Consider the following 15454-nt stretch of genomic DNA (forward strand, 5'->3'; position numbering starts at 1 on the left):
TTTTTCATCTGAGGTGTTCTAGAGTCTATATGCAGATGACCTGAAGCTATATAAACTGATTACGTGTTACAGATAAGGCATATCCGCAAAATAACTTGATTAAATTGACTATTTGGGCACAGGAGAATAAGATGCTGACAAATACATAAAAACTAAGCATATGGGATTTGGGAGACATAAACTGAAAGGTGTTTTTTTTTAATACAGCACACAGTGAGATTTACTTAAGGACCTGGATATAGGGGTAGATCCAGCTTTGAGTTTTTCTAATCATATTAACCAATTGGTTAATGATAGTTATAGAACTATAGGTTGTATAAAAAGATTTATAAAGTCTAGGAAATCAGAAATGATGAAGTGATTGTTTTTAAGTTACATTAGACCCAAACTTGATTATGAAATAACAATATGGAAAACTTAAAAGAAAACAAGCATGAGTAAACTGAAAAGAGTACAGCAGAGATATACCAAGGACATCCATGAATGTGAAAAATTATGTTATTATTAAAGACTAAAATATCTGAACTTGTACAGTGTATCTTATAGATATCTAAGTGGAGATCTTAATCAGGTATATAGGGCATTAAGAAACAACTACCTCTGGGAATGTTTGGAATTATCAAAAAGTAGTACAGAATCATCAGACAACCTATGTAGGAGATTCTATAGGAATAAGAAGTGTACTAATTGTTTCTCTGAGAGAGGAGCTAATACATGGAACAGACTACCAAATTACATTACAGTAAGCAATAGTTTAGATATTTTTAAGAACAGCCTGGACAATTATTACGGGAACAAGTGTTTTGGTATATTGGCAGACTGGAAAGGCATTAATGCCTGTGCTTGAAATATTTGTATACATGTATGCATGTATTCCTAGATTTAAGATAAAACTTTGAGGCAAAATCCAGGACTTTCTATAGTTAAGATACCTACCTGTGCACAATTACCTTACTAAAAATTCTATTTGATTTCAAGAAAAAAAATGAAACTGGCAATTGTTATGACCAGTAGCAAACATTTCTTATCTGTAAAGTTTCTGTCCATTCTCCATCACTGCATATGTCCATAAAGACAGCACAAATATCTGATAGCTAAACTCTTTGTAAAGTAAAAGCAAGCAGTAACCCTTCCGCTTTACCTTCTTGAACATTTCTGTACAGATTCCAAAATGACTGGAATCTGTCGCATTATGCCAATATCAGCAAGAAACTTGCGGATAACTTAACTTGTAAATGTACTACAAGAAACTCAAAATAGCTCAGAGCACAGTGGAGTATCTCAGTATGAATGACACACTAAATAAATCTGCAAGTAATCTGTAAGTAATGAGAAATGGTTGTCCAACTACATTGTACAGTAACAAGGTTATGGCAAGATGATCGCAATTCAAGAATCCTGATATATATATATATATATATATATATATATATATATATAAAAAACAGAATCTATCCAGTAAGATTAAGAATGACTATGGAATGTAACTGACTCCATTATGATTCCAAAAAGAGCCAACTATCCCAATGTAAGCTGCATGGCATTCATAATGTACATTTGAAGAATAGACCCAGAAACATCACAGACAACTACAGATATTTCTATAAATCATCCACTAGCATAAACTGTGTGCTTCAACGTTGCAATGCCATTTGTACTATTTGTACTATATATATATATACAGTTTTGGGCTTTCAAAAGGCATGCTATTGGTCTTTTAAACCCCAAAGCCTGACTCTAAGATTTTGGGCAAATGCTTTTTTGCCTCGTGAATCCTGCCCAATGTCTTTATACATTAGTTGCTAGAGTTACTGGGCTTTCCATTAGCATGCTTTGGTCCCAAGCTGAAATAATGTCTGTCTTTATTTAATTATTGCAAACCCCACTGATTTACAAGAATACCATACATTTTACAAGAAAAGTATGAAGCACAGATATTGCTCTTAAAAACTTAGAAAGTTTTCAGAATAACAGGTCTTGCATTAATATACATTTTCTGAAGGATGTGAAGTTACAAAGTCAAATGGTTGTCGTTATTTAGTAGCTTCATTACTTAATGATTTGTCAAAAAACACAAATTTTTGATGGGAACAGACCAAAAGTATAATGCAAAAATCTGGACATTCTGTGACATTCTGGATATTGATTGATTGATTGATTGACTGATTGTCATTTGTTGACTGGGAAAGTCCACTGGGCCAAGGACCCATTTTCAGTGGAGGCCCAGGGAGAAAAGCTCCACAAAAGATTTACATCAAAATATAGAGTCATATAGAGCTTTAACTCTACTTTCATGTTGTCGAAAAATAAGGAAAAGGTAATATTATATAAGTTATTGTCAGAATTGGATAGGCTGGGACTTGAAACCATATATCAGGATGCATATGTTGAAAATAGATCTATTACCACCTGTAACACGATGCTCAGCAACAGTGTAATAACAGCTATGAATGATATTCTGTTCAGTAAGTACTTATATAGATTTAACTTCAGCACTTGACAGAGTCATACACAAAACATTGATCAATAAATTAGAACAACTAGGCATCGATGTACTCTTGATAAGATGGATAGCTGCATGGCTTAGAAATAGGACATGGTAAGTATCATACAGCAACTGGACAGGTGAAATCCTTGGTTACAGTCAGGGTGCCCCACGGGGCTCTGTCCTATGCTCTTACTTGCTTAGATTATATCTATCAGACCTAACTTTTTCATCTGAGGTTTTTTACAGTCTATATGCAGATGACCTGAAGCTATATAAACTGATTACGTGTTACAGATAAGGCATATCCGCAAAATAACTTGATTAAATTGACTATTTGGGCACAGGAGAATAAGATGCTGACAAATACATAAAAACTAAGCATATGAGATTTGGGAGACATAAACTGAAAGGTGTTTTTTTTAATACAGCACACAGTGAGATTCACTTAAGGACCTGGATATAGGGGTAGATCCAGCTTTGAGTTTTTCTAATCATATTAACCAATTGGTTAATGATAGTTATAGAACTAAAGGTTGTATAAAAAGATTTATAAAGTCTAGGAAATCAGAAATGATGAAGTGATTGTTTTTAAGTTACATTAGACCCAAACTTGATTATGGAATAACAATATGGAAAACTTAAAAGAAAACAAGCATGAGTAAACTGAAAAGAGTACAGCAGAGATATACCAAGGACATCCATGAATGTGAAAAATTAAGTTATTATTAAAGACTAAAATATCTGAACTTGTACAGTGTATCTTATAGATATCTAAGTGGAGATCTTAATCAGGTATATAGGGCATTAAGAAACAACTACCTCTGGGAATGTTTGGAATTATCAAAAAGTAGTACAGAATCGTCAGACAACCTATGTAGGAGATTCTACAGGAATAAGAAGTGTACTAATTGGTTCTCTGAGAGAGGAGCTAATACATGGAACAGACTACCAAATTACATTACAGTAAGCAATAGTTTAGATATTTTTAAGAACAGCCTGGACAATTATTACGAGAACAAGTGTTCTGGTATATTGGCAGACTGGAAAGGCATTAATGCCTGTGCTTGAAATATTTGTATACATGTATGCATGTATTCCTAGATTTAAGATAAAACTTTGAGGCAAAATCCAGGACTTTCTATAGTTAAGATACCTACCTGTGCACAATTACCTTACTAAAAATTCTATTTGATTTCAAGAAAAAAAATGAAACTGGCAATTGTTATGACCAGTAGCAAACATTTCTTATCTGTAAAGTTTCTGTCCATTCTCCATCACTGCATATGTCCATAAAGACAGCACAAATATCTGATAGCTAAACTCTTTGTAAAGTAAAAGCAAGCAGTAACCCTTCCGCTTTACCTTCTTGAACATTTCTGTACAGATTCCAAAATGACTGGAATCTGTCGCATTATGCCAATATCAGCAAGAAACTTGCGGATAACTTAACTTGTAAATGTACTACAAGAAACTCAAAATAGCTCAGAGCACAGTGGAGTATCTCAGTATGAATGACACACTAAATAAATCTGCAAGTAATCTGTAAGTAATGAGAAATGGTTGTCCAACTACATTGTACAGTAACAAGGTTATGGCAAGATGATCGCAATTCAAGAATCCTGATATATATATATATATATATATATATATATATATATATATATATAAAACAGAATCTATCCAGTAAGATCAAGAATGACTATGGAATGTAACTGACTCCATTATGATTCCAAAAAGAGCCAACTATCCCAATGTAAACTGCATGGCATTCATAATGTACATTTGAAGAATAGACCCAGAAACATCACAGACAACTACAGATATTTCTATAAATCATCCACTAGCATAAACTGTGTGCTTCAACGTTGCAATGCCATTTGTACTATATATATATATATATATATATATATATATATATATATATATATATATATATATATATATATATATCTATAGACACACACACACACACACACACACACACATATATATATATATATATATATATATATATATAGCTTGACAGCACTCTTTCGAGTAAGCTCAGAGACAAATATGGATATCTCTGTAGCACATGCATTAATAAAATACACCAGCTTGGACTTATGAATTCAGACAGAATCCATTAATTTTCTAATAAAAAATGAAAGGCAGAGGGCAATCACAGCCACATCACCATAACTAACATTTGCTAAGAATGGGTTCAGCACTTGTGTGGGGAACACAAATAACACACACTATTTCCTTCCTACTTTATTTTGTTTTTGAGTCATCTTAAAAGTACTCAATTGTATTTATTACTGCTTGGTGTAACTCATTCTAAGCCTTTTAGTTTAAGCACTTGGGGTTCAGACCAGTTGTTTTACATTATGAAGGTTTGTGGTCTGCACTGTAGTGGCAGAACAGGTAGCTTACATCCTTCTAAGTTGGGAACTGCTGATTGAGGGCTCAGTGTCTGTTATTCTAAAAGTGTATTAATTCTGGTTTAAGCACTTGGGCTTCAGGCCAGTTATTTTACATTAAGAGGGTTGTGGTTTGCACTCTTGTGGGAGGAGAGGCTGGACTCTGCCCTTCTGAGCTGGGAATTTCTGGTTAAAGGCTTATAGTGCCTTCATATTTGAACTGCTTCTTACTGAAATTGGTATACCTTGTTTGCTGTAGCATAGACTAGATCCAGGCCTGCTGAATCTAGCTTTGTTTGTATAACTTGAGCACTAATCCAGGCATTCTTTAAAGTATTCAATTGTATTTATTACTGCTTGGTAGTAACTTGATTAAAGTGTAGCTATCATTCTAAGTCTTTTGGATTAAGCACTTGGGCTTCAGACCAGTTGTTTTACATTAGGAAGGTTTGTGGCCTGCACTGTGGTGGCAGGACAGGTAGCTTACATCCTTCTAAGTTGGGAACTGCTGATTGAGGGCTCAGTGTCTGTTATTCTAAAAGTGTATTAGTTCTGGTTTAAGCACTTGGGCTTCAGGCCAGTTATTTTACATTAAGATGGTTTGTGGTCTGCACTCTTGTGGGAGGAGAGGCTGGACTCTGCCCTTCTGAGCTGGAAATTTCTGGTTAAAGGCTTATAGTGCCTGCATATTTGAACTGCTTCTCACTGTAATTGGTACACCTTGTTTGCTGTAGCATAGACTAGATCCAGGCCTGCTGAATCTAGCTTTGTTTGTATGCTTGTTGTTTGTTTGCTTGTTATTTCCCTGAAAAGCTAATTCCACCTAAAGCACGGCTTTTCAGTGCTTCTGTGGATCCCTAGTGATATCTGCATTGCTTACTGTACTTATTTCCTTGTTTCACTTGAAAGAAAGTTACTGTTTGTCGTTTTTGCATTTAAGCTACCTGTAACACATTGCATTTAAGTTACCGGGCACTTGCTCACTAAAGCAATTATATAAGTCAGCTCTTAAAAAATTAAAAGCTCTACACCCTCACAAACTCCCCTTGAGTACCTTGTTCCCCATTGGCCCTTTTTTTCAATTATAAAGGAATTCCCAATACTGTTCTAGCATGTCCAAAGGTCAGTTGTCAATCTCCTCTCCGGTCCAGCTGGTGAATCTGGGAATCTTGAGGCAATGTTACAACTCCCTCATGAACACAGACAACCCTCTCCTCCTCCCAACAAATTCCAACACATGTGAGAGATGCAACCATATAGCCAAACTGGAGGCTAAGCTCTCAACTCAGTACTGGTGTAACCAGTCAGGAGGAGAAGGAAACCACACTCACTACAATTCCAGTCTCACATAGACCTACCACGACAGCAAACCAAACACATAAACACACAAAAACAAACTCGGAGGCTCTAAATAAAAATCTGCCTAAGCAGCAGATACCTCCAAAGCAGACACCCAAGCAACCGCTACCCCAAAACAAAACACGTGCAACACATAGCTCACAAAGCCAGTGTGCCGAACAGTCACAGCCCTTAAGGCTAAACAACACACCTGATACACTTGTAATAGGTGACTCTATCGTCAGGCACACTGACGTCCCGCTCACTAGGCTGAACAAGGAGAAGGTCACGGTGAGCTGCCTGTCGGGCGCTAGGATCTGCCACATAACACAAGTACTCAGGTCACTCCAAGGCAAGTACAAATATGACTCAGTCATTGTCCATGCTGGTGTGAATGACCTGAGACATACCTCCCTGGACTACATGAAAAGAGACATAGAGGAGCTCTCTGAGCATGTAGCCCAGGCCGGTATGACCCTGACCTTGAGTAGCATCTTACCCTCACCAAGAATGATGCCACAATAAGAAGACAAGATGATCAATTTCAACAATTGGCTTAAGTATTGGTGTCATTCAAAGGGGAATGCCTGTCAGCCTGGGATGACATGCTCGACAAGCCACGATGCTTCGCCAGGGACGGCTTGCACCTGTCACCCCTGGGCTTTTGGATATTGGCAAAGGCTCTTACTACCCCATAGTGCCTTTTTTAGGCAAGGCTCAAAAGACAAACCCACCTCCATAGGTATCACAAGGGATAAGAAACTAAGAGTAATGCTACTCAACCCCAGAAGTCTAAACCTCAAGATGCATGCACTCGAAACTCTCCTTAGCATGGAGAACATCGATATCTGTGCAGTAACAGAAACCTGGTTCAAGGCTCCCAACAGCACCCCAGCACTACCAGGTTATACCTTATACCATGCTTTTCGGCCCCAAAATTTGGACCAAACCACAAAAGGAGGGGGAGTATCAATATTCGTCAAAGATACCCACACCTCCAGGTTGATGGCACAGCACGAAGCATCAGAGACTATCCATGTGCAACTAACAGTGGGTAAAACTGCCTTCCAGTTTATAACCTGCTACAGACCACCCTCCCAAACCCAGGAACCCCACTCGGCCTTCCTGAGAACACTGGAAAATATGAAGGTCTCTCCAAACACCATTATATTGGGCGACTTCAACTACCCAAACATAGACTGGGAGCATTACTCTAGCTCCAACACCCTAGCCCAAAGGTTCCTAGAATTTATAAACTCAAATGCTATGGAACAACTTGTTACCACTCCCACAAGAGGGAAAACATACTGGACCTGATCATCACCAACATTGGGACTCTATGCTCCAGACCAGAAGTGTATCCCTCACTGGTAAGATCAGACCATAAACTAATCTCACTGGATATTCACTTCCCGACCCCACCCCTGCCCAGAAAACCACAGTGAAAAACTTCTCTAAAGCAAATTTCACACTCCTCAAAACCGAGGTGGAATCCTTCAAAGCCCCCGGGCCTGTGGAAAATATGGCCCAGACCACAGAATCCTTTATAAACGCATTCTATGAACACCTTCAGGAATGCATGGATCATGCAATCCCAAATAAAACCAAGACCCAATCCTCCAAAGGCAGGCGTCCTGTCTGGTGGACCCCAGCCATAAACAAACTATACAATAGAAGGAGGAAGCTACTACATGACAGAGCAAAATCCCAAAAAGGGAAGGCATCTCTGATCAGTATTAGCAAAAAACTATGGGCACTCATAAAATCATCTAAGGCCAGCTTCGAGAGAAAAATTGCACAGGACACTAAGGATAATCACAAGGCTTTCTTTAGTTATGTTAGGAACCTGGGTGGGAATTCCCAGATATGCTCAGAATTAGTCTAAAATGACAAATACACTGAACCCACAGACATTGCCAACATCCTAGCTGACAGGTTCAGCGCAAACTTCTCCCCACCAAAAGGGCAAATATCTATCCCAGCAGAGTGCTGCCCCCCTGACATCTCAGATGCTCATGTAAGAGCCGCCCTCTCCAAAGCAAAAAACACAGCATCAATGGGACCAGACGGTGTCCCGGGCTGCATCCTACATGAACTCCAAGAAGAGCTAAACCTAAACATAAAACTACTGTTCAATCTCAGCCTTACTACAGGATATGTACCCAAAGAGTGGTGTACAGCAACAATGGTCCCTCTCCACAAAGGTGGTGCCTCAACAGATCCTGGAAACTATCGCCCCATAAGCCTGACTAGCTTGGTCTGCAAAGCTATGGAAAGGATCATCATGGACCTCATAAATAAAGATATTGGGGACCTACAGACACTGGATCCTACCCAGTTCGGCTTTGTTAAGGGCAGATCCTGCCTCTTAAACCTGGTCAATTTCTTTAAAACAGTCACCAAGGCCGTTGACGAGGGGAAGGTGGTCCACACAGCCTACCTGGACCTCTCAAAAGCCTTCGATACAATACCCCACTCGGGCATTATAGATAAGCTCACCAGCTTAAATATACACCTCTATGTCACTAGATGGGTTGCAAACTGGCTCAAGGACAGAACCCACATGGTTAGAATTGCTGGAGCCATGTCAGACTCCAAACCAGTTACAAGTGGCGTCCCACAAGGCTCAGTCCTGGGACCTCTCTAGTTCGGTATATATTTCTCGGAGATACAGGCCAACACGGAAGGACTGTGGCTGACCAAGTTCACAGATGACTACAAACTGGGCACCATAATTGACTCTCCAGCCGACACAAGCATCCTCCAAAAGGGCCTCATAGAAACAGACAACTGGTGCCAGAGCCATGGCCTCAAGCTATGCCAAAAAGTGTATAGTCATCCCCTTTGGCAAAAACAAAGTGCCCACAAATTACCACATAGGTGGTAATCCATTAAGTACAGAAGAAGTAATTAGGGACCTGGGGACCCAAGTTGATAGCAATCTCTCATTTGACAACCACGTGGCCAAAGTGGTTAGAAAAACATTTTATATAGCCCACCTAATCATGAAGGGATTCACATCTAGATCAGGGGAGGTCATTGTGCCTCTTTACTCATCCCTCATCAGGCCCATTATTGAGTACAATGCCCCTTTTGGGATGTACCTTACCAGACACCTGCAGCGACTGGAAAGACCCCAAAAGTACCTCACCAAGATGATCAAAGGGCTCAAACAGATGCCATATGCTGCCTGGTTAAAGAAACTCCAGCTCTACTCAGTGGCATACCGCCTGCTCAGAGGCGATCTGTGCCTGATGTATAAAGCAATGTCCAACCCGGAATTAATGGACATGCTGCACCTCAGAAAATCCAAATCCCATCGAGCCACGTGCTCGAGAGACTTGAACCTCAGCACTGAAATAAATAGGACATGCTGGAGGGACAGATTCATAACCCAGAGGCTCCCTTCACTCTGGAATAAAATCCCAGTCCAGGTTAGGCAGAGTCCCTCATTGACTCTCTTCAAGAGGAATCTTAATGAGTGGATGGGAGATCGTAGGTTTACCCCAGGTATCGCTTCTGTGTCACTGTTAGACAGAGGCACAGTACACTAACCTCGAAAAAGGGCATAGCAAAATTAATTTAAAATGGGTGGCGAAAGCCAAACACACTCTGGCTAGGCTTATAAATGCCCTAGGGCAGATAGCCTAGTATGAACCTATGAACCTATGAACACACACCCAAGGAAAGTGGGAGACAGGAAGATGTAGGGTATAGATGAAGAAGAAGGACACACAAAAGGGATATTGGAATAAGAAAATCTGAGAGAAAGTTAGAGGGGTATGCGCATTTTTTATTTTTGTTGGAAATAGGTTCCATTTTTTTAAGAATAGAAGGAAAGGTAAACACAGAGAAAGAGGAAGGAAGAGAAAGATATAACAGCATGTATATCCACATAACAAACAACATAACACAAGACAGACAAAGGCTAGAAAAAAACAGCAAGGACATGTAAGTTACACAGATGGCACACCACACAACACGAGCAATGAAAAGTTGATAAACAAGGTGAGGATGCAAACCAGCCATAGTGAAATACAGAAAAACATATCTACCTATGCACATTACATGTCACAAACTGTGTGTCACAAACTGGATGTGCATGACCAATGGTAGATTTGTGTTCTAAGGTAATAAAGTAGCATCGCAGTACAAACTGGATAAACAAACACATATCAGCAGTGCAGGTGTAAGCCAAGCAACATCACAAATGCAGGTCAAACAATGCTAGACAACTCCAGCAGAGAACAAAGCCAAACCTATGACCATGCATGTAAAAGACAAACAACCAAGCACAGTGCCAAACACAAGTACTGCAGAAGAGCAAAAAAGGCTGTTACATACACAGGTAGGTATACACAACCCAAACAAATGTGCAATTGAATGTGTATATGTTACACACATATGCCGTGTCAAAGGCAAAACACACAGATGATAATGTGTATATAGGTCTGCCAGTGGTATAAATGGAATGTACATGAAAGCAAGGTAGATACATATACACACACAAATGACAGGTAATAATATGTTAAAAAATGTAACAGTACAGCACAATAAATATAGCAGGCTGTGCATATGGATGTGAAAAGACTACACTGGGTAACACCATTCCAATGCCCTGGACCAGCTCGTTCTTAACCCCACTAGAGGAAGCAATATCCTTGACCTGGTCATTACTAACATGGGGGACCGTTGCTCTACACCAGTAGTCAGTTCCTCCCTGGTTAGATCCGACCATAAACTAATCACCTTGGAAATCCACATCCCTCCCACCCCCCAACAAAGTTAACCACCATGAAAAACTTCTCCAAAACTAACTTTGGGATCCTAAAAACAGAGGTGGTTAACTTCATGGCACCCATGCAAATGAAGAATAGTTGTGTGATTGCAGAATCATACACCAATGCACTGTACAAACATGTACACAAATGCATGGATCTCACCATGCCAAATAGAACCAAGACACTCTCCTCCAAAAAAAGGAAGCCAATCTGGTGGTCCCTTGCCATAAACAAACTCTACAACATAAGGAGGATAGTGATGTGGAATAAGGTGAAGTCCCAAGACTTGAAAAACTCCCTTATCTGCCTCAACAAAAAGCTGAGATCCCTCATCAAATCCTCTAAAGCTAAGTATGAAAACAGAATTGCAGCAGATAGTAAAGGTAACCACAAGGCCTTCTATAGTTATGTAAAGAATCTCCATGGCAATACCCAGATTTTTTCTGAGCTACTGCACAATGGTACCGCCTATACTGAGCCAATAGATATTGCCAGTATACTGGTTGACAGATTCAGTGCCATCTTTAACCCCCCCTCTCTCCTGAAAGGACCAATCACAATGCCAGTAGATTGCCAGGCACCCAGTATTACTGCTGCACAGGTTAAAACAGCAATGTCCAAGGCCAAGAATACAGGTTCTATGGGACCTGACAATATCCCTGGTTGTGTTCTACATGAACTACAGAGTGAACTGGCACCTCACCTGTGTGCTCTGTTCAATCACAGCCTCACCTCAGGCTTTGTCCCTGCCACATGGTGCACTGTTACAGTTATCCCTCTCCGCAAGGGAGGAGCGACTACAGACTCTGGGAACTATCGCCCCATTAGCCTGATGAATCTGATATGCAAAGCTATGAAACGCATCATCATGGATCTAATAAACAAGGATATAGGGAATCTCCAAACTCTGGATCCCACACAATTGGGTTTTGTGAAGGGTAGATCATGCCTGCTCAACTTGGTCGATGTCTTTGAGTCAGTCAACAGAGCTGTGGATGAAGGTAAGGTGGTTCATACAGCCTACCTTGATTTGGCCAAGGCCTTTGATACCACTCCTCACTCAGGAATAATAGAAAAACTCACTAAGTTTGGCATCAACCCCTGTATCACTAGGTGGGTTGCAAACTGGCTCACAGATAAAACCCACAGTGTGAAAGTAGCTGACTCCAAGTCAGACTGCTGATTATTCACGAGTGGAGTCCCACAGGGTTCGGTCCTGGGTCCTATCCTGTTTGTTATCTACTTCTCTGAAGTCCAGGCCAACACAATGGAACTCTGGCTGACAAAGTTCGCAGATGATCGCAAGTTGGGAGCTATTATTAACTCCCCAAGTGATGTTGACATCCTACAAAATGGCCTCACTGTGACCGACTGGTATCAGAACCATGGCCTTAAGCTCAATGCCAAAAAATGTGTTGTCATCCCCTTTGGGGAAAAACACAATTCCCATGAATTACCACATTGATGGTAGTCTACTGAACACAGAAGATGTTATAAGAGATCTGGGAACACAGGGTGACAGCAACCTCTCTTTTGATCACCACATTGCCACTGTGCTCAGAAAGTCCTTCTATGTGGCAGATCTCATCACTAAGGGTTTTGCATCCAGGAAGAAAGAGGTCATTGTCTCCCTCTACTCTTCCCTCATTAGGCCAGTCATCAGGTACAATGCCCTATTTGGCATGTACCTCACTAGACACCTGCAACAACTGGAGAGGCCACAAAAGTACCTCACAAAGAGAATCCTAGGCCTTAAACACTTGTATATGGACAGACTCAAAAATCTCCAAATATTCTCTGTCTATATCGCCTACTTAAAAGCGATCTCTACTTGACTTACAAAGCCATGTCTGATCCAGGTCTGTTAGAAATGCTACATCTAAAGAAATCCCAATCCCTCCGCACCACATGGTCCAGAGACCTCAACCTCATTACCACAATTAATAGAACATGCTGGAGGGACAGGTTCATAACCCAGAGACTGCCCATGTTATGGAACAGAGCACCTCTCTGACCTTCTTCAAGAGAAATCTTGATGAGTGGATGGGAAACAGAAAATTCACCCTGGGGATAACACCAGTGGCTCTACTCGACAGAGGCACTGGGAACTAAGGTCGGGTGGCACTATGCTAGGGTAATCCTATGGCTAGGCTTGTAAAGGCCCCAGGGCCATTAACCTAGTACACACCTATGAACCTACGAACCTATAATGAGGACAAGGATATACTGCAAGTATTAGCAAGCAACTTGTGTGCACATGTCCCACATTGTAAAATGGCCATACATTTGGCACATGTTCACTGTGTCTAATTAATATATGGCAAGGGTCAGTAGTTGCAACAAAGCAAATATATCTGCAAAAAAAAATAACAAAATATGAAGGTGAGAGGGAGATGAACAATCCGGGCTGACATCAGGGTAAAGCAGGACAACACATCCCTCTCAACTCTCCACATTTTCGCGTCATATTTTTGGTCTGTTCCTCACAAAATTTATGGTTTTCTGGATTTTTGTGGCAAATCAGTGAGGATTGAATTCATTATATAATGACAGGTATTTGAGTTTCAGTCTTCATATCCTTCAGAATATGTATGGTAACACAAGCCCTTTTATTCTAGCAACTTTCTAAGTTTATAAGAGCAATATTTAAAATTTGTCCCTAATTTTGGGGCTTTGTCCCCCATTACTTTTGGCTTTGTCCAGATTTTTTGTGCCATGAGGTTGAGAGCTATGAGGATAAGGTAAGTTGACATGATGCAAATGCATGTGTACAGCACACAGGGTGCTGTAAAAGCCAGACAGAAATACATTTAACCAAATGGAAAATGCATGTCAAATGCCCAGGCTGATTGCTGATGTCCACAGAAATGGACACATACACATATACATACAGTAATATGCATCATGTACCATCAACATGCATAGGTAAACAAGCTAAAAATTATAAGCACATAAACATACACTGTCATGCAAATGTTAAAGAAATACAGGTGTATGTCAACCACCCTGCTCGTTATGGAGCAGAGGACACTCCTGCATCATTACAGCACATCAGCAGTAACTCTGTGAATGCTCACATGTCAAAAGAACATTTGTGTGTCAGTACCTATCTGACTATGTGCACACACACATACACTCAGTTGATGTGTACAACTATTTGCAGAAGGCATAAAACAATGTCATTATGTAGTGGAAATGATACATACAACAAACATTGTGTAATATACTGTTAAAGAATAGGTTATCTGTAACACTATGTATAGATTAATGCTACATTTCTGTTTGATGCAGGCAGAACAGGAGGACTACACATAGACAGGATATACCTGTATATGATCCCACATGACATCAGTACTGCTAACCCATGACAAACAACACCACATCATGCCAGTGGGGCATCATGACAACTGTCATCCAAAACACATGTGAAATGACATCTGTTCCTGGTCAGGGAAGCTTTAATGCATTTTTGGGGGTTGGGAGGGTGGCCTAATGGTTAAGGTGTTTGCCTTACAAACACAAGGTGCAGGGTTTGAGTCTCACACGGGAAAATTGGCTAGGCTTAAAATGGCTTGCAAGGGCAGTTAGCTTAGTACTAATCTATGAACCTATGAACCTATGTTGCACATACCTGATATGACAAAACACAATTTCAAGGCATATTGCAATGTTAGTGATGGAGTATGGACAATATATGTTGTTTGTTAGTCGCCTCAGTAAAACATGTTTACATGCTATCTCTTGCAGCATTAGCTGCAGGTTAACGGCCACAATGCATGGACAGTTGATGTGGGAGGAAAGTTTAATGTGTTAATGTGTGTCATGCACACATTGAAACAGACGTAACTGTCACATGACAATAACACATAAGCATGACAGATACATGGTATGCATGCACAAGAGTGCATATACATTCCAATCAATGAAATGGCAATCACCATGTTGGCCATATACATTCCAATCAATGAAATGGCAATCACCATGTTGGCAGCATAACACAAGTGGAGAACACAGACAATACTTACATACCAGAGGGATCAGGCAGATTAGGCTCAGTCTCCTGAAAGACCTCAAGAGCTATCTCTCTGAACAAATCCTGCATAGTCATTGCCATATCCTCAAGAAAGGACTCCATTGTGTCCTTCATCTGTGTTCGGAATACATCAGTCATGTCCTCCCAGATCTCCTCCCAGTAATCGTCTCAATTCCAGTCATGTCATCGTCTCCTCTGTAGTGCAGGCATGATGGCTCGGGCAGGGGTGGGACCAGGTTCATCATCAGCATCATCACTGTCATCCTTGAGAAGACTCTGGCGGCAGCCTGGTATGCATTCATCACCGTCTTCTGATCAGACAAAGTCCACGGGTCCTTGTCCCCCTCACCAGGATGAATAAAGAGAAGGTCACGGTCAGGTGCCAGAAACCATCAGATCATGCACGCACTCA

The sequence above is a fragment of the Protopterus annectens genome, chromosome 2.part0, assembly GCF_019279795.1.
Source record: "Protopterus annectens isolate FY-2018-M chromosome 2.part0, PAN1.0, whole genome shotgun sequence".
Lineage (NCBI taxonomy): Eukaryota > Metazoa > Chordata > Ceratodontiformes > Protopteridae > Protopterus > Protopterus annectens.